The 27,613-nt window shown below is 36.4% G+C and overlaps 1 protein-coding gene across 6 annotated transcripts in view; it reads right to left on the bottom strand.

Moving 5' to 3' along the window:
• The window catches only part of eya1 (EYA transcriptional coactivator and phosphatase 1), a 115,705-nt gene that overhangs the window by 55,904 nt on the left and 32,188 nt on the right, over positions 1-27,613 (bottom strand). For 5 of the 6 annotated variants that reach the window (XM_088642238.1, XM_088642250.1, XM_088642253.1 and 2 more), the window contains exon 3: positions 7,292-7,443. The gene's annotated coding sequence lies outside the window, so the exon portion shown is untranslated. Of the gene's footprint in view, positions 1-7,291; positions 7,444-27,301; positions 27,318-27,613 lie in introns of those variants that run through there. The other variant, XM_088642242.1, reaches the window with a different exon arrangement.

Genomic DNA, 27,613 nt, shown 5'->3' with positions numbered 1-27,613 from the left:
TCCCAGTCCACATTTACCTTACCCTTGGTCAGAGAAAAATTAAATATGTAATGTAGTCATTATAGCTAGCTAATCTGGGCTTAACAAAGCCAGCTGCAAGGGCTCAGGAAGCCTGACATCTGTGCTAAAACATTATTGGCCAAAAACTATATCAAGCTGGAAATCTGAGAAGTGGACAAGATTAAAATTGAAGCCATTCTTTATGAAGCATAACCATGAGGGGACTTTGTGCCTTCAATGAATGAATTTAGAAGTGCTTGTTAGAGCCTAAACATTAAGGTGTGCTTATGTAATACTCTAAATAGTTTAGGAAATGCCTGTATAGAAAAGCTGAAATGGTTTAATCAAACATATCAGGAATCAAACAGAAATGAGAAATTTGACTTATGTTAAACCTATTAACACAACAATGCCTTTATTTTACAGTAATTCCGACAAGCAGCAGTACTGCTGTTATCCACATGGCTAATTAAAATTTGCTGGAATCCACTCGGAGGAAAGCAGCAAAAATTCTGTGAGCAGTATTTTCTGCAGCGTCTGATCACTGATCACATCTGCAACACGGGCGCCATTGCTGCCCTAGGAATCTAATGGCACTCACCGGTCAACACAGCAAGCTTTCAATTAGCGTTTTGTCAAACAAATGTAGCATACATTTTCAGAATGTGAGTTCGGGATTGAAAGCTTCAGAGAAAAATCCGCTCCCTGTAACGTTTTAATGTGAGCATTCTACAAGTTTGTTTTAAAAGGGCTACTACAACATTTACACAATGTCACACTTTTTGGGGATCGGGTTGCTTTTCTCCCATTAGGTCTGTGACTACTGCTCTCCAAACCTACCCCAGAGATGGGAAATCTGAACTCCGGGCCTTACCCTAATGAAAACAACACCTTTTATATATTTATCTAGACACTTAACCAGCAAAGTGTTTTTCTATTAACTATGAGGAAAATAAAGTTTGAAACCTCACAACTTTCTCTGGTCCCCTGACACTGCTGAGACCCAGGGGTTACTGACTGCTATTTTGTCAAGTGACCGTGTGGCTGGTATTAAATATCTGGCACTCCAAGTTAGCTTTGTGTCCCCTCCTTTGCAGTAGTCATGTGCTGCTTCTCTTACCAAATCACTGGTCTCCAAGAGAGGCCCCTCACACAACATAATAAGCACTTTCAGAGGACTGTCTCACCGGAACAAGTCTTGCCTTTTAAAGCCACAATGCCCCTGAATCCATTCATACTTTGGTTCACAGAAAAAAAAAGAGTTTTTTGAAAAATGTATTTTCATTTCAGGCAGTACTGTGTAATGCGACAATTCAGTTACACAAATATAATGACAAAGCAACAACTTAAAAGTGATTTATAAATCTGGATTTTATTTCCTTTTAGACCAGACGAAGTGTCCTCTGGTCTGTGGCACCCCGGACGAAAAATGTTCTACCCTCAACCCAGAACCTGCTTTTTATGCAGAGTCACAACAGCCATTTCCTGGAGGAGAGGCACCACCAGGCTCTGGAACCCTGGAGATTTATTTTCTCCCTTTGGGAATGTCTGCTTTTCTCTTTTCCATGTGCAATGCTTTACTGTACCTGCTCATGAAACATCTGTTGTACATATTTTTGCAAAGCACTCTGTGGCACTTTGTTGTGAAGGGCGCTATAACAAACAAAGATTGATTGATTGATGTCTATAACAAACCGTAAAATGCACGCAAGATTACCATATGATTTCCCCACGGTTCCAAAATCCCAATATGCATGCTTTACATTTTCCTGCATCTGCTCTGCCATTTTTGCAAATAGTACCAGCTGCTCAACCAGATAAGAATTCAGGCTGTCAGACATTTTGAATAATTTTACTAAAGTTGGACCATCTATGCGGATATTATGATGTGCATTAGGAGATAATTATTTTCAATTCTTGTGCAAATTGTGGAACCCAAACTGAATTATAAGAGTTCCACATTTAAAGGTAGCCTATGTTTAGTATCCCAATTTCAAGTTCTCTGAAACAGCTTCATGAAATGAAAATTGTCTTACAAACCAAAACAGAAAAACAGCTATTATCTTATATAAGCAACGACTTAAATATTTTCACTCAACAGTATTAACTAAAATATTGCCTAAAACAATCTTGGATTAGAAGACATTTAAAACTTGGATGAAAATCTGAAATGGCAGCATTTGTAATGTTCTAATTTAAAATACAATTATTTTGCTTTAAATGGTAATTACACAAATTTCAAATTATTTCAATTACTTTGCAGACTGATTTGGTTTTCTGTCATTAGCGTAAGCTCAGGATGTTTCTGAGAATAGATTTATTTTATCAACTGTACAAATAATAATAAAAAACATGGGTGACACTGCATTTTAAATAAAAACTTAATTTAAATCCTAGTTTAGCTGCTTTGAATTAATTTAAGTGCTTTGTTTTCTGGGACAACCATTTTCTACAACCAGCAGGATTGTTTTAAATTTCATCACTTAATTATCTTATTAAAATTGCTATCCCATTCATACCCTGTGTGTTTTGATGGGAGCTACTGTATCTTTAAAATGACTGTCATAACTCCTAGGCTGTAGCTCAAGATTAGCACATACTGTCTCTTTCAGTCAGGAAGTACAGTCTACTGTACTGTAGCACCTTGCCATGGTGGGTTAAGTCAGACAACCTTTATGACTCTTATTTAAATAACTACTACAGTCTCAGTAAAAGCGCAGATAAAAAGTAAGATGCAATTCACAAAATACTATTTTTATTTTGCTCTAATGTAACCATCTTTGTTGATGACAAGGTATCACCACAATAAGGCTCCTGACAGTGCAGATGGAATGTTTCAAAGGCTCTTAAATTAGTAGGAACACTCTGTGCTTTGATGTGGTGAAAGAAAGTTACAGTGAATCCAGACTAGTAAAACAAACAAAATAATTTTTGTCTCTCATGCAAGTAAATAATGTTGAACATAATTGTACTGAATGCATCTCTTCATCACTCTAAGAAACCCAGTCTACCAAAATGAAATGGACAGAGCCATTTCAAAGTTTACGTTCAATAAACATCACAGATTATCCAAGGTTTAATGGCATGCTGTATGTGCACATATAAGACAAACAATAATCATTCTCATTTCAATCTGTCCAATTTGTATACGGTATACAGTATATTCTTGTATGCTTTTTACAGTACACAATATAGGAGTCAGTTTTTTTCCAAAAATTGCTTCCCAGCTAACTGATGTGGCAATGTCAACGCCTGTAGTGCTGTAAATGTTGTGGTAGTGCTAGTTTGTAGACTCCAGAGGATGCTATCATGGTTTACAACCTTGTCAGTCAAGAGCTGACAACACAACACTGCTGAAATGTTCACTTGCCATCTGGGGATTTTATAATGTTCTGACATCTTAGTAATGTGCATGAAGCATCCCTAAATATTCTTCCAAAAGACAAAATGCAAATATCGGAAGATTTTATAATGTGGCTACACACCGTCTCATAGAGTCAATCTGCTCCCTTCCTACAGTGGAGTAAAAAAAACTTGCCAAAAACCTATAACCTTCCATTTGGAAATGTTGTTACTATTTTTTTTTGTGTTATGTGGGTCCTTAGTTATTGGTTTTTCCAAAAAACTGGTTCTTGCCCTTCAACACATTAGTATGTTTTTTAGCCACAACCTTAACCTTCTGTTTCTTTTGGACTGTGGCTCATTTTTAACATTTGTATATATTTAATAATAATAATAATAATAATAATAATAATAATTATAATTGCTTACACATATATAGCGCTTTTCTGGACACTCCACTCAAAGCGCTTTAAAGGTAATGGGGACTCCCTTCCACCACCACCAATGTGTAGCATCCACCTGGATGATGCGACGGCAGCCATAGTGCGCCAGAACGCTCACCACACATCAGCTATCAGTGGGGAGGAGAGCAGAGTAATGTAGCCAATTCATAGAGGGGGAGTATTAGGAGGCCATGATTGGTAAGGGCCAATTGGAAATTTGGCCAGGACACCGGGGTTACACCCCTACATTTACACCCCAACATTTGGGAGTTCAGTGCTATTTAAGCACTGAACTCCCAAATGTGATCAAGTAAGAACGAGCAACACAAAAACAAAAGAGGATACTGAAAAAATACAATATACAATAATGTCATAAAAAACAATTCACAGACAAATGAATGTACAGTAAAAATAATTACATCATGTATGATAAACCTCTGATTTTACAAAAGTAAAGAAGTGCTTTTATGAAAGTAAAAAGCACATTGACAAAAACTACAGCATCGGAAATGATCAAAATGGCAAAAACTTGTTTAGCCAGTTTTAGAAATGATATTGTAGCACAAAATCCAGGTCTAGTCAGGTACTGCTTGGCTTGGCATGATACAGTGCCTCACATTCTGACTGTTTCTGGTGTTCACCCTAGTGCGCCTCGAACTAGCAACACTTTTTTGATGCTACTACTGTTTAAGACATACTGTATGTTTCTCCCTAGCCTGAGACATGTTGTTGATCTCTTCCTTGGTAAACACCCAAGTGAAATATTAGTGAAATCTCATATTTGGCCTTACTAATACCTTTTTACAGACAGTATATTTGCAATTTATAATTTTCTTTATGTCTCATTTTCAGAGTGAAGTTGTGATGTTCTTTTTCAATCATTTTAAAAACTGTGTCCATTCTCATCTTCATCTTAGACTTTGACATGGGGCAAATCCCTGCTTCAGGCAGAATATTTTTAAACTACTGTCATGCATTGTCAAGCAATATGAAATCTATCTTTTCCCATTCTGTTCCACTGAAGCCTCCTTCCTAGTCTGCTTTCCAGAGTTTTGTACAATTTCACAATATACTGTATCATATGACCATATTACAGTTTCCCTAATTGTTCTTTCACTGGTTTTGAGGACTGTTTGAAAAGACTAGATACTGTAGATACAGAGATATCCGGTATTGCCTCTGACAAACTGATTAAGACAGCATTTGCTGGTCTAGTCTGCTATTTAAGTTTGAGATGCTGATGTCCCTATTGTTTTGTTTCACCAGTGGAAAATCAAAAATCTCTCATGATAACTGCTGCTTCCTTTACACACAATTTGTATTTCTTCCTATAAGACTACATTATAATTGATACATGTATTGTAAGTAGTGGTTTGATTCATACTCCTATTACAGTGATAATTCAATGCTTTTGTTCCAAATCTGATCCATATGCAGTAGTTTTTGAGACCCACTGATGTTGATTGACATGCATATCTTTTAACAGGATCTTCAATGTTTTAATTGCATCCACTCTGATACCTACATTTAGACACCTGTTTTACTAACAAAAACCACCACCAAAAAGATTAACGCCAATGGCATATACTGTACAAACAACACAGAGCATAAAGCACTAAATCTATGGTCAACAAGACCAGGTAGAAAGACAGTCCTAGCAAGTGTCAAAGACACTGTGACCTAAGCAAACTGCAGCTATATTTATTTCAATTGGTTTTCTGCCTGTGACAAAAATTAATATACTGATACTTGCACATTTAGTTGAAACTGTATCCCATAACAGATTTTCACATATGAATAAAAATATATTTTACACAGCATGTAATGCATTTTGTTGCTTGAATGTATAAATAGAATCAATCCATTTTAATTTTTAATACAAACCGAAATAACCACATAATAACACACCGCAGAGGGACACAAACTCATTTTTTATTAGCTTTTTATCTTTGAACTCTTTAACTTTAATGGTGAAATCTGAAGAATTTACATTAAAGCCAAAAGTAGCTTTGAAAATAACCAGTGTCTGTGTTGTCATGAGCTTACTACTATTACAGTTTTATATTTTTACACAACTTTTTTTACATGCAATGTCAATATTAAGTTACCGTATAATGTAATTCATACTAATATACTGTCAACACTGAAAGAATAATGTAGAAAGAGATGTTGCATTTTCCTGATACCCCAGTGATAGTTTTTAAGTGTTTTGTAATGATAAACATTGAGTGAATATTTACCCCTTTTTTCTTATCATGATTAAATGGATTTTGGTCCATTTTTAAACCTATTTTTTATTCAAAAATGAATATACTGTATAAAGATACCTTATACAGTACATCCCGTAAAAAAAGATTCAGTTCAATATAAATCTGCACATGACTTTCTTCAAGTTGCAGCTGTTTTTTTAGGTTTAATCATTCTTTTACAGGTTTTTGCAAAGTGTGGCCACGTGGTGAAAAACAACAACACTAAACACTGAAGGCTGGGCTGTTTGAGGCTTTAAATGCAGTATTTTCACACGAGTGGAGAGACACATCTGTGGAAACAGTCATCTGAGCTCTTTGAGAAGTGTTTTTTTTTCCTTGACCAAACCATTTCCAAACCGCCTGTCTAATTCATAAGATGTGAGCAGTTTGCCATGGTTTGGCAACAAACATATGAAAATGTCTTGATGATTGTGGCAATTCTAATTCAATTCACCTCTCTTTGCTCATTTTCTATCTTCATTTAAACAGTAAAACAGTTAATGCAAACCTCAAACATTTTTAACCAGCTTTGTGTTTACAGTGTATTTAGAGTTTAGTATTATATTATTATATTTAGTACTATATAGTAATATTGTATTATATTATTATATTTAATAATAAGTGTTTTTAGAGAGTTTTTGTTCATGAACTGCATAAAACTGAAGAGTTAAGGGTGGGCAATGCTGGTAACTGAAAAATAAAAATATTTTGTAAACATATGTACAGAATATACAGTATATAGCATATATATACTGTATGTATATAGCATTTTATGTTGTGCTGGAATGTCAGCATCAGAAGACGCTATAAAACTGAAAAATCCATAAAAATGTGATGCATTATAATAAGTATTAAAGTAAGGTTAAAAGATAAAAAAAATTGTATTGACAAACAAAAATAATTAGAAAAGCCGGGAAGTCTACAAAGCAATATGTTTTACTGGTTGGCGATCACCAGATTTTGGTGTAATCATATACTGTAGGCTTGATTTAGATCCTTAACTGATAAAACTGCTAAACCTCCAAGGTTAATGTAACAAGAATCATGAGAAAATCAGTCTCCACCTCATGTCACTCACAAAATCAGAAAGCATTATAAGTTTAAATATACCAAACTCCCCCCCCCCCAAAAAAAAATAATCCCCAAAACCCCATAACTTTGGCCGTCAACAAGAGGCTGCTGTGATCACTCGACCTTAGTCCGTGAAACGTTCACAGAAACATTTGTCTTAAAAACCCAACTGTCCCAGAGACTTACATTCAGGCTCTCTGCTTCTAGAGATTTAGCATTCCCTTCCTCACAGCTGCTTGTCCAGTTGGGAACAGGTCAGCCCAATGTGGCCAGACTTCTGCTCGACAGCACACAGCGGGGATTCACTTCAGATGCGGAAGAGGTGACTGACAGTCCTCCTGTAAGGGAGACATTGTCAGTGTTAGCATTAGTGTCAGAGGGGATAGAAATGAGAAAACAGGTAAGGGAGCCAGGAAAGCGCTGCTTCTAACGTAATTAGGTCTTCAGACGTTTGAAAACGTTTGCGTTATTTTGTTTTCAAAATTTCTACAGAAAAATCCATAAAAATGAATTACGATAAGTGGAAACACTCTAAAATATGGAAACACTCTCCGTCTTCCACAGAGTAAAGAGATTGGAGATGTTTAATAACTGATTACCACATTTTGACACTGATGAAAGCAACGACTGAAATATATTATATTGATAATTTATTCATCAGTTTGTATCTTACTCAGACATTGTGCAGTGCATGTTTCTTCAGCACTCTAAATGTAACTTAATTTCTGACATTTTTATTAATAATAGTACGATATGATTTTCCTCTTCTATCAGATTTCTGTCTAAGCGTATTATAATTCCTTAGTGCGTTCCACCTTCAGATTAGCCTGATTTACAAAATTTAACAGCATGAGGCCACCATGGTGGCATTGTGGCTAGTATTGCCTCACAGGTCTTGGGTCATGAGCTTCATGCATACAGTAAAAACCTTCTGTGTGGAGTTTCCGTGTTCTCCCTGTGCGTCTTCTCTGTGAAACTCCTGTTTTCTCTCACGGTCCTAAAACACGCTGTGCCTGTTAATAAGTGTCTCCAAATTCCCTTCCTATGTACCTGTACATTGGTGACTGAATGTTTCTGTGCTCTGCGATGGTCTGCCATCTCAGTCAGGGTGTAGTCCTGTCTTAAGAGTGTAAGAAACGTTATAAATGAGAGGCCATACATCCCATAATAGCTAGCCATTAACTGTTCCAATGTCACCTAATCTTTCCTCGAGAGCAAGCTGGGTATTGGTTTCAACAACATGGTTGGTAGCTTGCTCCAGACTTCCACAACCTTTTGGGTAAAGACATGCCTTCCTCTTCTTGGTTGAAATGCAATTCCACTTTTTAAATTGTTTAAATTGTCTTAGTCTTGTCCCTGCATCTGAGGGTACATTTTGGATTTAAAGGCATGGTTCCTTCATTTCTGCAAACTTTTTTATATCGTTTTTATGTCCTGAACTATGGCCAAGAGAAACGCCATGACGAGAGACCCAGTAAGTTTAATTGCTGTGCAAAGTTTATTTCTTTTTCTTGAGATAGAAAGCACTGATGCCCTAGAATGTGTATGAAATCAGAAATATCAGAATTTTTTTATCACTATTATTACAAAATAACCTACTAGCCACAGGAAAAAAGCAAGACTGGAAAATAAGTTTTACTGGCAAAGTATGTTCCTAAAACTCTTAGATACAGTATGTACATTTAAAGAGACTCGAACACTTAAGGTGATAGCAGTTACCTAAGTAGTTCAGGCAATAACAAGGTGCAGCATACAACATGAAAGGCACATTAAATATTCAAGCTGATATACTGTTAATGAGAAAATAACACCGGTGACTTAAATATGGCAAGAGGAAAAAGTAAAATAAGTGAGAACCTTTCCTATCTCCGTTCCCTCTGCTACTAAAATGCTCAGGGTACAGACAACCAATGCCAAGCCTGAGTTCAATTTTAACTCAATTTTGACAGCTGAGATTCTGCTGCTCTCTCGTAGCGTAAGTGCACATAAAAAAAGACTCATGGATTATCTGGACAGGGGATGCCATTCATTTTGCAGGACTGGGGAAGACGCTGAGCCTCACAGTTCTTCACAATCTTGGAGGGTGTGTGAACTACTAGCAGCTTGCCAGGGCAGTGGGTGCCTCACATCATGTCGGTGTCAAATAAAATCACTTAGAGGCATGACAAGACATTCAAAAATAACCAAAGGTTAATAACTCTTCAAGACTACAGTATGTGTGAAAGTTAACACTAATAGCATCTCTCGGTATTCTTGTACGAGGTCTGTACACATCTTAAACTTTCTCATTTTCAGCTGGTCAAAACCTGGTCTGACATTTCTTTTGTAATATTGTGCCGTTTGTAACTTTTAATAGATGCACTGTGTCTTGCATTGCTTGTGAAAATATGGTATTTTGCATCACAAGCACCTCTAATAAATGTTTTAATAGTTAAGTAGAAATAATATAATTCTAGGGGGAAGAATAGTTTATATAAGTTATATAAAATCATAATTCGTAGCGGAGTTTTCTTGCTATCCTCTAGTAAAGTGATTGAAATTGTTCAAGAATATTTTAACATTATATGGGAAGAGCTAACTTTCTGTATGACACTTCTGCATTGTTCAGGTCTTTCTCCAAAGCTGACTTGAAGAAGAAGAAAGCACACTAGAAGCTACTGTACATGTTTTATTTCCTTGTAAAAATAAAATGGTCATTCAAATAAATTTCATCAATCAAGCTAAAAGCTTGACATAAAAATACACTACATACAGCATTCAAACAATTAGAATAATCCTTAAATGTCCTTTTATGTTTATAAATCTGAAATGCCCCAGATCACAACAAACTAAGGTTTTAGGTACAGTAGAACTCACCAACCAGTTAATACAAGGCAGAACAGATGCAGTTTATACAAATTTGTGTGGAAATAAACAGTGGAAAAAAGAAAGGTAAAAAAGTCTTTCTAGAGAAAAATAGATCAGGGATGAAGCAATCACTTACCAAATTAAGATGGATTAAATCGGATGTCTTATGCTCTATATCTCAGTTCTATGTCTTATTCTCTATTTTTTAGTGTGTTGTATGAAGTACAGTATATGGTGTAAGGTGTAAGGATGTGTGGGGTACCACACTGAAGGCTGAAGCACATGAAAGCAATAAGACAGGACGGTGCCCAAGTCAAGCCAAAAGTGTTTTTGAGCAAAGACTTGGAACATGGTATAGTTTTCCCATTATACTGTCTGGTGAAAAAAAAAAGATGCAGAGTTCTCTACAACCAATAATTATCCAGATGCTTAACATCAATACAGTAAAGATATTTCAAGTTTATGTTATAGCACAGGCACTCTGTTGAAAGAAATAATTGTCAAAAAGCTTAAGACTACAGGCCTTTGATGACTAATAGGTGATTCAGTCCCACCAGCAGATATGTAAGTCAGTGTGGCACTCACAGCTTCATCGGCAAACCACAACACAGACATTCCAGCAGCACAGCAAGAGTATCCAATCATTCATTCACAACTTCCCGGCTAATCATGGTGATTGTTTCAATGCACTCTGTGTAGCTCACAGAAAAAAAGAAAAGCACACCTGTTAAACCACAATCATGCACATATTCCCAGTGATGAAGTTGCCTTTCTGATATACAGTGTAAGGACAGCTCTAAACCTCTATGAATTTATTTTTAATTCATTTGGCAAAGAAAAACATTTTCTATGGAAAAACAAACATGGGTAAAAATACATTCTTATTTCTCAAAAAATGTTTTTGGCAGTCTTTTAACTATATGCTGTCAACAGCAGAGTATTAAAATGAGATGCTGATATATAGTCTCAAAATACACTTTGAGTCAGTCTTCAAAAATATAGAATTCTAATTGCATTTGTAACAAAGGTAATACATTGTTGCATTTATAAAAATGGTTTGTACTAAAATGTACTGTAACCTTATCAGACCTTAATTCAATACATGGAAAGTAATCACAGACATTGATACTCATTTTATAAGGTCACTTACAGTACATATTCGGAAAGACTGTTGTTTTATGGTGGATTCATGTAATATGTATTTTTTTAAATAAATAAAGAAATAAAGTTTAAAAACTTAAAGGGCTGGGGAATATAATGTATTTTGTAGTAATGCAAAAAGTAAAGTGGCTATAGGCCAGAAAAGAAATGAACAAATCAACATCAGAGAAGCGACATGGCTCTTTTATTAAACTGAATGTTTTATTTTAAAACAAGGCAACATGGAACTAAAGTAAAGGGGAAAATGTGTTCCTTATTGTTTCTATTAATATGCACCAAATGTGCCCAGAGTCGTAGAATCCTGCAGTAAAAATCATGCAAATCCATTTTCGTTGGTTACATTTTAAATTCCACAAACAAATTCTAGAACCTTTTATGTTATTTCATGCTTCATAAAATGGGGATAAAACAAGCAGGTCTTTACTGGCAACACTGATTGCCAAGATCTCAAAATCTGTGCTACTACAAAGATAATATGCCATGTGTCTATTCGGTCTCTTTGTAAAAGTAGTCGTAGTTGAAGCCACAATAATGACAGTAAAATAATGTATCGGGTGGTGTTGGGGTCCTGATACAATGCTTGCAGGTAAATAATTATAATTATTTAATTTCCACAGCATACTTGCATTAGAATTAATGATCTTGCAAAATAAATGTCTAGAAAAGTGTCTTTCCATAGAGGTAAGATTGTCAGAAAAAGGCAATTTACTGACTCCTCCTTTAAGGTCTACAGAGGCTAAACTGTTCCTTTAGCCTTGGAATCTGAGAAGAAGAATGGCCAGAATTTAGGCCCATAGCAGGTAGGGCTGGTCAAAGCAATTAGTGTGCTCATTCACTATAATGAGTGTTATCAGCTGGCTAGTCAAAGTAATTGAAGGTTTGTTCATTCACAGTAATGGGCCTGATTTGCTTATCGGCTGCACCTGGTACAGGCCTGTTAGAAGACCCTTCACTAGCCTAGGATCAGAAACTAACAAAGTCCATCTTTTAGTGCGTGCATGGGAGATTGTTCTTGAGAACACCAGTGACTTGAAAGAGTTTTAGTTTTAAATCCTACGTGTGGAGCTCTCGTAAAAAGGTGTAGTCGTTTCAGACTAAAACTGGTGGATCCCGTACCAGTGGTCTTCAAGAACCAAAATACATTTATGGTATTTTTATAAAAAAATATTGTTCAGGACTTTGACCATAGCTGATTTAAAGACCTAAAAGGAGCTGGATTGTAAATTTTCATGTGACTGCGATTTGTTATTCAAGGACGTTTAAAAAGTATTTAATATGAAAACAGGGCATGCTGCACAAGTAATCTCTTTCAAAACCTTTGTTAAAGTCCTACAGTATGTAATAATTTTAGCTTGACATCTTTTTATTTGTAAATAAAATTTAAACATAACTCAAGTTATGCTTTTTTTCACCACATATGCAGTATTATATTATTATTAACTTTAACATGGATTAGGTTGATATATTTATTTTTTGCATAGTAAGCATTTTGCTGAATAATAATACAATATATTCTAAATACAGAAAGCTATAGTAGTATATTGGCCTTTTCAGGTAGAAGAAAATGTTTTACCTTGGCTCCCTTTTTAAATTTCAGAGTTGTGTGTTGTGATTGCCTTCTACAGTATATCTTAAAATGGTGCTCTCATGGCTTCTGTGGTCATCCTCAGAATTTGCAGTAGTAAGGATTGCCTCAGAACCCAAAATATTTGGAAAAAATGTCAAGTTCTATTGGTTTTAGAGCATACTATATTATTCTGGTCACAATGAAGGCAACTTGCGGAAAAAAATGTTTGAAACAACATATTCAAAGTCACACACATGTAAAATAAGCCACCTTAGGCAAATGATTCGAGTTAGATCTTCTGTGAATAGAACATTTCCATCACTCTGCTGTTATAACAGAGAGGTTCTATTGGATTAAACCTTCCTTTGAGTTTCAATTTGTTTTAAATAGGTTGCACCCAAGCTGACCAGTTCATTTAATTTGGAAAAAATAAATGCACTAATCCGTTCATTATTTATTCTTTATCATTTCTACAAAATACTGAAAATCACAGCCTAAATTTGATTAATAGCTCAATAAACAGCTGAATCAAATCAGAAGACAAAGTAATATCTTAATGGAGGCTGCAATTTCCGAGTGCAATACAATTCTTTTTGCAAGTCTTGTTGATTATAAATCACTCAGAATACAGCCAAAATATAGATGAAATTAAATTAACGAACTGATGGAGACACAGCATTTACTGTCTCTGTCATTTGCATTCCTTTTGCATTTGGCATTTTTACTTACAGGAACTCTTTCAGAATAAAATCTGATTTAATTGAAGCCATTCAGCACACAATTCATGCCACCCTGACTTATCAAGCTCGGAAGAATGTAGGTTTAAGGGTCATCATGGGGCTACAGTCTCATGTGTCAACACATCAAATAACATGTAAGCAATGTTTAAGTTACTTAGTCAAAGCAATAATCTGCTAACTGTCTTCACATAACAGGCTTCTTTAAAGTAAAACATATTTTCTCAGTTTAAGAAATTCTGAAACACCCTTAAATATATCTCTGCATTTTCAAATATAAATCTTTCTTATTTTAATTTGTTCACAGGCTCATTTGGGTAATATTTGAATTATCTTTTACAAGGACAATATAATGCATCAGTAATGCCTCTAACACTGCTTCACAAAGGATGCTAAAAGAAAGCATCCTTAGAGTCCCCAGAACCTGTCCATTTGAAAAGGTATTTTAAAGAACACAATACAATTCCCCCTAAATATTTTTATTTCATTCCATTCCACATCAGCCACGAAATTCATACACAATTGCAAAAACAAAGCAGAAAATACCATTGTCTAAAATAAGTAAAAGGTTTATTCCACGCTGAAGAGAAGAAAGAAAACACAAATGTTTTGTGTTTTCTTTCTTCTCTTTTCAGCGTGGAATAAACCTATTACTTGTGCCTTTGTAGCCTACGCCTACTGACGCAGCTACCCACCTGAACTATTGTCTAAAATAATACTTATTAATCAATTTACTAGTATGCTTCACAATACTAACAAGTCAAAAAAGCTTTAAAATACAAAAAATAACTAAATGAGCTATTTCCAAAGCCTAACATTTAATTCTTATAAAATGAATTTCTTAAAACAAATCATATTTAAAAATGCTTGTATACTATGATGGTCTTGCTCTACTGAATTATGTCATTATAAAGTTGTCACAATTGCCTTTGAAATTAAAAATAAGTTAAATTAATAATTCAGTTATTACTGTTTTTTTCTGATTTCTTACTGCTTTTTTATATCACAAGTATAATCACAAAATACATCATGCATGTCTTACAAGTTGTTAATTTTTGTTCATTTTGTGGCTTTACTAGGAAAACACTTTTATTTGACTTTCCAATATCTTTTCTCTGCAGCAGGCAGAACAGCCAGACAGGTGCTCCTGATCTTTTTATGTACACCGGTTTTTGTAATTGTGAAAAACAACCCATCAAATGATGACTATGCAATTTGTGAAATGACAAGCTCGCTGAAATCCTGTCTTGAGCGACCCAGAACTGCAGCTGAATAATTGATTACATATTGATGAGATCTAATAAAAGAACACAGCTCACTGCTCAATTGACATTCATGTCTTCCTTGCAAGCTACCACAGATACAATTTTTATACACGTATGCAAATGTTGATTAAGCAAAAGAGGGAAACACATCAGTAATTTTTATATGTAGCTACTGTATAATGTCAGACAATACAATTAACTTTCTTTTGCGTAACTGAGTGTTTCTTTTTGTTTCCAGGTAGAGAAATAATTCAAGCTTTCTAGCCAACTAATTAAGGGATTAGACGGTGTAACAGTTAGCAATTTTCTTCTATTATTTTGGTCTGACACCAAATTCGGCCATTTGTCCATACTGGGATTTATTTCTGCCAGGCATTTGGTATCTTGAAAGTGTAATTAAACAGCGACAACAACAATCATTTTTCTTATAAATTGTTTTCTTTCTAAAGCATGTTTAAATAACTTTACATAACAGTTGTATAGACAAATATAACTGGAAAAACTGCACACAAAATGATATTATTTTTTGGTTATGTTGCATATTATGACAGCAACCTAATGTAGAGGTAACCATTCAAAAGCATTTCTGCTGCTATGACCTCTGAGTGCATGTTTATTCCTCCTAAACTATCCCCAGCAGCTTCAATGCACTTAATAAATTGCACCTTTTACAAAGGGAAAAGGTGATGGATTGAAAAATGTTTAGCCAGACCATACATAATTTATATGCTCCCTAGCACAAATCAGCTCCTGATAAATAATTAAAATTAATCTCATTATAGGAGATTTCATTATGGGATAATTTAATTAAATGAAAGCCAAAGGGCTTCTGAGGTCTGAAAGATGCTGGTGCTCGTACCTTCAGCTAATGGACTGAGGACAGCAGACAGCAGAAGGGCCCATACATTATTTAATGGATTCTTCTGAGTAAAATGAAAGAATGGATCAATGATAACTCGTCCACTCATCAATGCTTAGAATGCATTTCCAGCAAACTGAAAAATATCCTTAGAAATATTTACTTTATCTTTTGTAGAATTGCAAAAATATTGCAATGCTAGCTGCAATTATTGTATGATGCCTAGATTGCATGCACATTTCACATATGTGCAGTTAAAATAAAATTCCATTACAACAGGGATCACTCCTCTATTAAATGATTCAAAGAAAAAAAAAAGTCAGGTCTTTACTGACTACCATACAGTTAGGTTAAATGTGCCTCTAAGTGAAGATTGTAATGGGCATAGCATGTATATCTGATACCAAAAAACTGATATCACAGTCATGTGGGACCCATTAGCAACCCTTCTTAGCAAGCAGCTCTTTGTGCTCCTTGTCTTTAAAGCACTTAGGCAGTCAAGTATTCCTTAGGCCTGATGTACAGCTCACTATCTCCATAACAGGTGATCACTTCTGTGCAGCAAACAGTTCGCAAAATGATTTAAATATAGGACTTATTGGGAGTGCTATACAAAAACACTACACTTAAACCAAATCCTCAAACAAAATCAAAATGAATGTTTTGAAATCAGGGCATGTTAACGCAAAGCACGTGCACCTACAGTAGATGTCAAATATAAAGGACAAAAGATAAAAGTCAAAGGAGTGATATATAAAAAAACGTATACATTTTGGCACATATACATTTTGGGTTTTATCTAAAAACAATAAAAATACCTGGAATACCTGTTATCTATTAATCAACAGAAATAAAAAGAGGAGCAAGACAGTGCATTCTGAATGCTCTCTTGAACAATCTATTCTAAATGGCTGCAGTGTTTAAAAAAAGCCTCTTTACCTCTGTTAGATGTGAGAGGGAGGAGGGGGTACGGGATTTGCTTGCTAGTAAAGTTAACAAAGAACATCTGGCCTTCATTTTGGGTGCATTCAAGTGTTCATTAAAAAGTCCTGACTGCTCATTTTTGTTCATTTGCACTCAACAATAGGTTGCCTTTTCCAATATTACAACAAGCCAACCATGGGACTCCCAGACATCAAAGTGCCAATCTCCCAAAGACTGAGTATATCTCCAGAAAGACGTGAGTGGTGCCTTTCTCACCCTAGCCCCTCTCCCCCAGGCTAACTCGACACAGTTTTCACTTCTGCTGCTTCCTAAGGGTGTTTATTTTCCACTTAAGCTTCCAGCGGTCATTCACCTGGTCTCCAGTGCATCTGAATGCTAATAAATTTTAAGAAATGAAACAAGGAGGCCCTCCTTGGTTCCTGCAGGGAGGCCAAAAGCATTGAACTCTGTTGAGAGCTATAAATATTAGCACCTTTGGTGGCAGGGTGGTTAATTTCCACAGCAGGCTGGGTTTTACTCAGCCAGCCCGACCAAGGTATACAAATGACCTGATAGCTCAACCTGTGATGGTGAAGCAAGAATAAAATCAACCCATGCAGAAATAAAAACACTCCATACTTTGTTTAAGTAAATCTCAAAGCATTGTCAATGACAGGGGTTAAGCAGTTATTTTTGGTTTACCTTTGCTGTGCCTCTGCCTTCTGTACTAGAATTAGTTTCCTTACTTTCTAAATAAAAAAATAAAATTGTAATCATGCATATACAGTACATATTAGCTTAATATGTTTCAAACTCATCATAATGACAAAAAAGAACCGTCTAGCTCAACAGTCTCATTTTCCAACACTTCCATGCCCACAATATTAATGTCAGCATCTGTGCAATGTTGTCAGTGTTGCACATGGCTGTGCTACCAGACACTGCTGTGTTTGTGTCTGCTTGGTTTTCTGCCACAGACATACAGTATTATCCCTATTTCCAGATTTTTAAAAATGGCATGACTTTGCATACATACTGTATATAAATAGGTTTACTGAATAAATAAAAACATCTGTATGTTCTGGGTGCCTTCATTGTCTTTCAAAATGTAAAGGCCTTAACTCACAGCCTGAGCACCACCAGGGATGGCTGGTTTTGAGCTGGCTGGGGTTTCCTCAGCTTTGCCACACAACAGAATTGTGACATGTTAATCACCATATTACAAAAAAGATATTGCTGCTCTGGTATCATTCCAGAGAAGAGCAACCAATTTAACATTCCTGGGGTTAAAATAATATCCCACACTGACAGGATGAAGGAACTGAACTTTTTTTGTCTTGAAAAGAAACGCTGACAAGGGTACCTCATCCAAGAATTCAACCAGTGGTAACTACATGGAAGAAAGTGCATGTAAAATTGAGAATAGGAGGGACAATGTTGAAGCTGGATGAGATCCTCAGATCAGTTACAGTATGTACAAATTACCAAATGGGCTAGATGAACCAAATAGTCACCATTTATTCGTAACCTTTCATATGTTCTAACAGTGACCCCTGGTGCCTATTGGTGCTGTCAGTGAGCGCTGAGTCTGTACTCTGCCTGATGCCTTCACTGATGTTTTCACAATGCGTTGCACGCTGGGCCTGACCGTGCATCATTTAGAGGATGCATATGTCTTCATGCCCAGTGTATTGGTAAATTGGCTAATGAAAATATATAATCAGCTAAAAACTTTGTTAAAAGTAATTGGCATTATGCAATTATTTTATTATGGACAGAATTGTCTCAAGTTTAGTTCTATATACTCATGTTTAATTTGAAAGATCTGCAATGACTATTTGAATAATTAATCCATTCTTCTTGGCAGATTGGCACAAGCTCTCTCAGGTTCCTGGAGGATTGCTTCTGGACAGTATACCTGAAGACATTCCACGGATTCTCAATAGCAGTTCAAGCCAGGACATTAACTTTCTAAATCTTAAGCCAATCCAGTGCAGAAAAGTCATGGTATGTGCTTTAGGTCACTGTACAGCTGAAAGGTGATTTTTTTATTTAGGTCTGGAGCTGGTTTTCTTCTAAGATATGCCAGTTTCTTGCTTCATCTATGTTCTCACTGGTTTTGACAAGCTTCCAAGTCCCGCCTAATGACAAGCAGAGCTTTCACATAATGGGCTCACCATCATGCTTGATATTAGGGATTTAGCTGATTGAGTGATGCACTATGTTGAGTTTGCATCAGTTGTTTACATTTTGACCTAAAAGTTTCAATTCTGTCTTGAATTATCCTCACTGTCTTATACTTATCACCAAATATCTGTGTCCCTATTTCTGAAGAATTGCACATAACAATAGGAACAAATTCTCACTTAGAATGAAGACCTGGAGAGTATCCACTTATACTACAGGGTATTTACTGTACAGTAGCAATTTGACTGAATTGCCTCATTCAAGGGTGCAACAGCAGTGTACCTCCTGTGATTTAAACCCATGTCCCTGTTCAAAGACTGCAGTTAGAAATCTAAATGCACTGCTGCCCCAAGATTGTTCTTATCCAAGGGAAACACAGTGAAAATGGTATTGCTTATGTGGCAGAATGAACATGAATGCACAAAAAAGCTTTAAGTCACAATTCTGCTGATAATACAGTGGTTTCTGCCTGAGAGATGCCTGAGGATACCATCGCTCAAGAAGGTTGTAAGAATGGATCAGTAGATCTTAGGAAGTTTTTTCAAACATTTTTAGTCGTTTTATAGGTTTCAAAAGTTAAAGAAACATTTATGGTCAGCAGGCACTCAGAGAGATGAACCTAGAACTGACACCCATATCTAGTTAAATGTCCCCAAAACTTTAGATGCCTAAGTTGTTCTGGGATTCCAATGGAGCAAGTCTTCTATCCTCCTGGTACTAAGCTGCAGAGCACTGCATGTACAGTAAGTGTTATCAAAATATTTCAGGAACAACATGAAATATCCTCCGACAGAACAGCAGACAAACTGAAAGCACAATTACCAATTGCATCCACAATACCCCATAGAGTGTACAAAGGGTCTAGGAAGTAGCTTCATGTAATAGTGCTTACAAGGGGCAAGTAAGCTCTGTGAAACACACTTTGGTGAATTATACAGTAGTTGTAAACGAAAGGCCCATATTGCAGAATACAGACAGAAAGAAAATACAAGAAAGAGGAGCACATTCGCTTGTATTGAGATTAGCGAATGATTGAAAACCATCCTCATTAAAAATGTCTGCTCAAACCTGAAAGGGAAATTGCCTCATTGGAGTTTGTGATTATGGAAAATAACATAACTTAACATCACTTTATTAGCCCTATACAATTTCTTGCATTAGGTATTTGGTATTTGTCTTTTCGCAGACCCCAGCTTGCTCTCCATGAGACACAGACAGGGAGAGAAGCTTGGGGTCAGAGCGCAGGGTCAGCCATTGCCCCTGGAGCAGTTGGGGTTAAGGGCCTTGCTCAGGGGCCCAACAGAATAGGACTCCTCTGCTGGCTGCGGGATTTTTACCAGCAACCTTCCAGCCACAGGCGCAGATCCTGAGCCACAGAGCCACCGCTCCGCCCCAGTAAGTGATGAAATTGTCGGCTTCCCAGAATTGTCAGTTTTTCCACCAAACACCAAGTTGACTTAACTATGTAATTATGGGCTAAAAGCACTCAATAATGTCTAATACATATAAATAATGAAGTTAAATGATTTTTTAAACAAATTCAAGGAGCAAGCAAAAAATGATGAAAGCCTATTAAGGCACAGTTTATTTTGTTCTCTGATGAATAGGAGACTGATGTAGAACAATATCTGTCGACAAGTCTACAAACATTGTGTTGTTTTAGATGAGACTCCTATATCACGGCTATAATTCTCTTCCGACCAGCACATTTCATAGGAGAAAAAAAAGTTTAGAAGAAGTAAACATGGGGGATTGTCACAGCCTCCCCAAGAGCAATCTCCAGCTCTTTCCATGCTAAAGTCTCTTGTGCCAGATTTGGAAACCACACAGGGAAACCACACATTCATGATTCTGACAGGATTGTAACATTCCTTTACCACTGGCAAGCCTACTACAGTATGTGGACATTATTTCGTCGTGAATGATATTCCAGCCTGACCTAAACTTTCGCTATGAGACTATTCTGCATCTTTTCACATTCCCGTTGTTCATCCAAGAGAAGAAAGATCTAGGTCCAGAACTGAGATCAGCATCTGAGTAGTTGACATCTGAGTGTTCAAGTCCTCAATTATCACAGCATCTCACTTTTCACAAGCTGCGCCTGCTGGTCCTTTGAGTACAGTCCAGAAGATGGGATGCGTTTCAGTTTCTTCATAGCAGGAGAAGGAGCAAGAGAAAAGCTTGAAGGACCCATGTCCCTGCCATCTCAGACAAATCCCAGAAACAAAAAAAGTCTTTGAGATAGATAATAAAAATAAGAAAAAAGGAGATGCAGGTAATAAGAGCTGCCTACCATTCTACCATACCTTCAAATGAACTTCCCTGGAGCACAATTTTTAATGATTAAAAAATAAAAATGTTGGAAGCCCAGAAAAGCCACTTTCAAATTGGCCCATTTAAAGGAGTATAAATGACGATACTTTCAGGATACTGCATGCACGGCACAAAAGAATATCCCCCACAGTATTATGAGGTGTCCAGGGGGCTTTCTCTCAGCTCCTCTTGGCTTCCAACATATGCATTTGGAATTTCAAACCATTTTTTCAAAACGTTTTGTTCTCCAGCAATGTTAAATGATGGGTTCTTTTTCAATCTGTAACTACCTGAAGGATATTTTAAGATTGTGCTTCAGAACACAAATCAAAATGCTAAAGAGCACTTGGAAGGAAATGGGAGTATGAAGTGCTAGTAATGAGAGTGGTGAGTAGAGTTTAGGTCTCTGGACTCCCCACTAGAGGGTTGTGGGTTGAAATCCTGGATAAGACGGGATTGTTATTGTAACTTTGAGCAAGGTACTTCTAACTTAATTAAGTCTTAACTGACTGAATTAAATAAAGAGCTAAGCAAAAACCAATGAACCAATACCTGGTACTTATGCTCCTATAGAACAAGATAAAATGTTCCTATGAGAAAGACTTTAACCTTTTAATGTTCAATAGCAAAGAGGTCCAGAAAAGTTGTCCTGCTTTGTAGCTTTCCTGCAACCTGATGACTTTTACTCACCCTGTTTCCATAATCAACATATACATAAGGTAAGACCTCAATTCTGCCGTTAATTACAAATAAACAAAAATATATCTCACATTCATTTTATATCGGTGCTGTGGATACGAGTATTTTCGCTCCTAGTCCTGACAAGCCACATTCCACATTTGTTTCATAGCTATGTTATATTCTGAAGACCTAGACACCACTTCCTCATACTATAAACCAATTAAGTGATTAATTAATTAACAACTGATTCAAATTAAGTTTTTGAGTCCAGGGTGGAATGAAAACTAGAATCATGCCAGCCTACCCAGAACCAGGAGTGAATTATTAGTCATCTAGAGACTCTGAAGGGGCACCAGGCCATAAAGAAAGACATTTGTGGTGATCTAAAGCAGGCCGTGGTTGACAAGCAGGATATTTTGATCCCAGAAGAATGCATTGTCTTAGATCCTAGTGAAGTGAACATGACTCTTAGAAATACAGGAGGGTGGTCAAAATAACAGAAACACCAAGCGATATATGAATATGTATTAATTAATAATGAGTTGGACCACCCTTTGCCATCTTCAGACCCCATAACTTTGTTCCACCGTTCAGAAGTCCAGAGCTTGTGCTTATTACACCAGGTTATGCAGTTTCTAAAAGGCAGCCCTACCATAAATATCAGCTTGGTGAATCTCACAACGTACAGTTTTTGATGAGTCGGGATTCTGGAGATGTAGATTTAGTTCTTTAGTAATTTTTGAGGCAGTTGTTTTGCGTTTTTTAGCAACTATCCTTTTTCGTTTGTCCATCTATCCCCATCAATGAGCTCCACTTGTGACCACGGTGTTCCCGTGTTTGGCATATATCATCATGATTTTTGACACTGTTTCCCTTGAAACATTAAATAATTTTGCCATTTTTGCACCTACAATTTGGCCACTAACTATACTGTATGACCTCTTTTAAAATCTGGTAGAGTTCTCATGTTGCTTTAGGACCTCACATATTAAAGTGTTGATTAGCAGATTAGCAGATTCTTAATAGCAAAAAACATATTGGTAATTAGAATCAAAATTAATAGGAAACACAAGTACCCGTAGAATCCATTTAATTGCAATTTATTTATTTCAAAATATGAGTCTATTTTCATTAGGTGCTTCCATTATTTTGTCTACCCCCTGTAAGTCCTATGTAACATTCTGGATAACTATGCTACACATTTCATCACCAACTCTATTCTAGCAGCACAAAACATCCACACGACCACTGTACTAGAAGCCTTGGTGTACTATAACATTTCAATGACATTTAATGTTGAAATATAGAACACTTACTTATGTAATTCACAATCGAAAGGTTAAATGATACACATTTCTAACATGCTGACGTGTATAGAAAACACATATGCACACAGCAATTGCATAAAACAAATTGCCAGCTGTGTTAAAGGAGTATAACTAAAGCATGCTGATGTTCAGTATTAGGAAGAGGCCTAATTCACTGCACAGGTAATGGCAAAAACTATCCTTGCTAGACTTTTATAATAAAGAAATAAATTCAACTGCAGGGTTATAGAGTGTCTTAGGATAATTGATATGCATGTGGGCATGGCCTTCCATTTAAAATACAACAATCTTTTACCCAAACATTACCATTTAGTGCAAACAGCAGAATAATTTGTTTAGCTTCATAATAAGCGGAGAGACGGCACACAATAAAAGAAAGCATTCTGGTTTTAAAATGAATAAAAATTGATTGTGTCCCAATAAAAACTAAATTGGCAGAGTGTTAATTGAATTTCACATAAACATCTGTAGCAGTCCCTGACTCGCTTATTGTGTGGTAATGTAATAGAGGACACTTAGGAATAAATGCATCCTCCTGATGAGTTCATAGAGAATTTCTAAAATGGCCTGATGAAATTGTAAAAATTTGATTAGACAGAACTGCTAATGACTCTTAAAACAAAGGAAAATCTTGAAATAAAATTAGCTCACCCTCTTGTTCTCTAGATAAATCATATGCAAATTACTGTCATTGGAAAAAAAATGTCTGCCTGGAAGGTAAAGTCATCATTAACTAGATGGGGTTAGAACTGTCTAACAAGAACTCTTTTGTATCAATTAAAAGTTGTTGTTTTCATACCAAGAACGCTCTTGGATGTAATTTATAGCTACAAGGCTGCAGCAATCTGTTCTTTTCTTACTATTCCAGTTTTAAATAACACCACATTAGCAAGCTTTAAAGTAACATCAGTGAATGTCTTTAAACTTAATGCAGCAAATAACTCCTGCCTCCAAACAGGTTTTTTAATGAGATGATTAAGGTTTTAAATACATTAAAAATTGAGGCTTGTTTCATAAACTTAAAAGGAGAGGTGTGGAGTAAAATAACTGAAAATAAACTACAGCAAACGGTTGTTCAAGACCATCTGTAATGCCACTCTCAAAAATCAATCCTATCAATGAAGTTCCTTGATCCAGAAATGATTACTCCAAGTCCAGTCTTGAAGCTTCCAGGTCCTTACCTGTGAGCAAGCAAACTGTCATGTTCTAATGAGCATAACAACTGATTGAGATCGGTTACGCAGGTGTAAATTTAGAGGTCATTTGGGACCAACATAAGAACATGTACCAGTTCCCTCAAAGACTGGACATCTCTTAATCGAACAAATTAATTGATTAATCTTCATCTTCTTACTTCAGTTACTTACAATTTTCCTAAAACCTTGGAAAGAGATGGGTCCTCCAGGACCAGGGTTATCTTTGTTTGAATATAAGAAGAATTTGTGATGATGCATTCGGATGCATCATGCCCTTTGTAGCATCCTTCGATACAACAAACTTCTGTGTGGAAACACCAGTTTGGGACGAAAGAGATCTCATAAATCAATAGGAGGCAATATTCATCATTAATTAATTGAATCTTGAGCCCTTCATCCTTGATTGTTAAATACTGTTTACAATGCGCAATAATAATGCTTATTGAGCGGGGATCTCCCTCAGTTAGTCAAGAAAATTAGTATATTACAGTATATGCCAAGTATTCCAACTCCATCACAGACTTGTAACATGACTCAGACTTCAACCCTGGATCATAGGGATCTAAAACCTCAACTTGTACTCAAGTGATTTCTTTGATTTCTGCCTGTATTTCTGAGCCCCTGAACATAATCATACCTTATGATTTGTTGCATAAGTTAGATTTTGATTATTCACATACCTACCCCCTGGTTAAAGGTAGCTACAATGTACAGTATATAACAATGGAGGACCAGTGATGTTTTGTATTTCTGTAAAAGTCCAACGAGCTAGATCGGTGAAATGGGCTTTTCTCATTAGTAGTCATTCTCATGTCAGCATTTGCCATGTCAGGTGTCATTCGCCAGCTACCATATCACCCTGCAACTCACCACTGGCAGCCCACTGAAGCTCATCAGGTGCAAGCCTGGTCAGTACCTGGATGGGAGACCTCCTGGGAAAAACTAAGGTATGGATGAGATGTAAAACCGTGGTCCTGAGTGTCTGTGGTCATTAAAAATCCCAGGGCTTTTCTCGAAAAGAGTAGGGGTATAACACCGGAGTCCTGTCCAAATTTCCCATTGGCCTTTACCAATCACTGCCTCCTAATAATCCCCATCTATGAACTGGCTTCATTACTCTGTTCTCCTCCCCACCGATAGCTGATGTGTGGTGAGCGTTCTGGCAAACTACTGTATGGCGGGCGTTGCATCATCCAGGTGGGGCTGCACACTGGTGGTGGTGGAGGGGATCCCCATGACCTGTAAAACGCTTTGAGTGGAGAGTCCAGAAAAGCGCTATATAATTGTAAGAAATTATTATTATTATCACATTCTTGTGATCTACACAGAGTCTTCAGTGTGTCCAGTGATGCTGCAGTAGGTAAGGCGCATTTGCACAAGTACAGTACCTCTGCTTCTTGAACTACAGGAAGGGAACTTTTTTATCTCTGCTGTTTGTACTCGCTGGGCTGTTTTTGATTGACAATGCAGCATCATGGGGACATTCTGGAGCCTACAACTATCATATCATCAACAATGTAATATGCTCTTACTTACAGAGCTTTTTAAAATTTGTTTCACAGTGAATTTCCCCTCTAATGTACCATTAAGGTCACAGCATTTATGACCATAAAAATACTACAACTGCATAACCAGCAAGGTAAATTTGTAAAAGTAATCGAAAAAAAATATTTCCTGACTGTCAGAGCAATATTTAAAGATGCTCAGAAGTATTTTAACACATGGATCTTTTCAAAATCCTCAGGGCAAGGATATTCCCACTTAATTGCATTAGATTTTGAAACCACAAAGACACTGACTTGACACTTATTATACTTAATGCAAGTCAGTATTGGAAACTCCTCTTAATCTAAGTCAGAATGATACAGAAATAAACAACAGCCTAGTTACAGTACACTGCATTTTTAATACAAAGCCCAACATTTCAAGAATGAAAACCTACAGTATGCGAAAAAAGTTTCAGAGGAGAATGTAACTGTGTAGCCAACAGTAAAGGCTAACAAATATAATATTTCAGGTATTTTTGTTACATACACTACATACAAATAGCAATAAAGAGTATGGATTCCAAACCACTGCCGAAACATACAACCAACCTATTCTGAACTGAACTGGTATTGTTCATACTGATCACTCAAATTAGCAAATTAGGTTTTGTAACATTTTCTTGATAATACTATACAGCTGTAGCTATATCAAATACTGTATTATTGAAAGAATTCTTAACATTTCATATAGAAAATGAATGCAATTAGATATACTGTACCATATAACTATTAGATCAGAATATCCGTTAAATATTTTCAAGTTTCATTACGGTTTATTTCCCAAATCTACAGTAAATAACATAAAAATCTAAATTTCTCATTATGACAGTAGTCACCTTACCTAAAAAAGAAAAGGAACTTCAGCACACAATTATTAACAGACAGGAGTACAAGGGGAAAGACATTCTAAAACCACTCACTGCTATCCCTCAAAGACACCCAGGATTGGTACAGTAAGTAAATCAGTAAGAAACAACTACAACTGTTGTGAGAAGCATTCTTCTTGACACAGTAGAAACCTCCTGTCCTGTCCTTTCATTCTTCAGAAAAATGTATAAAACACCAAAGAAACCAGTCTTATTTCTTAAATGTAGGTTCATAGTACTCACACTTTTGAGCATAAAATATCTCTACAGAAGCATTATATCTGTATAGGTTTCAAAAACGTGACTCAAACATTGTTAACAATATTTATCCAGGTTTTCTAGATCATACGGTGTTCACTCTGTATGACAGAGTGCCGCAGATCCTATCGACTCTTTCACAGCTTCATTCTGTGTGCTTCATGTGCACAAAGTTCCTAGAGCGTAATAACCCGAGATGCCATAATTCTAAGCTCCGGTCACACAGACTTCATAGTAAAACAGCTTAAAGTCTTTGCACTGTCTCTGACCCATGTCCCCTCAGGTGTTTCTCGTTTGATTTTGCTTTCCAAAGCTGCAGCACTTAAAGGAAGCACTAAAATACATCAGAATTTAATCAACCTGCCCTTCTGATATACCGTATTTCTGCTCTCTTTTTATTTCAGTTTCTCATGCCCACAGAAAAAAACAAATGATCAGCATAGGGAGCTGGCAGACTTACCTATTACCACTCAGCTCTAGAGGAACCATTCAAAGCCTGCTTTGTCAAAGAAAGGGCAAACAATCAAAATGACAGCATTTTCAGGATTACACGGGCATTAAACAGGATAAGCGATGTTTGCAATGAGCTTCTGTATTGTGCAATACAAACAATACACTGCCTGTTGCCTAGTTGCAAGCAACTGCTCTTGTCTTTCCCTTCAATGCAGGTAATTTACTTGTCCAGTTATTGTTCTCAGTTCATCCCTGTTTAACCACATGGATTTGCTGCTTGATTTTCAGAGATCTCCTGGAAACCCCTTACATATGCAAG

Source organism: Lepisosteus platostomus, chromosome 8 (assembly GCF_059453375.1).
Source record: "Lepisosteus platostomus isolate fLepPlt1 chromosome 8, fLepPlt1.hap1, whole genome shotgun sequence".
NCBI lineage: Eukaryota > Metazoa > Chordata > Actinopteri > Semionotiformes > Lepisosteidae > Lepisosteus > Lepisosteus platostomus.
Note: the sequence above shows the minus strand (reverse complement) of the source record. Positions and strands in the feature narration are given on the sequence as shown.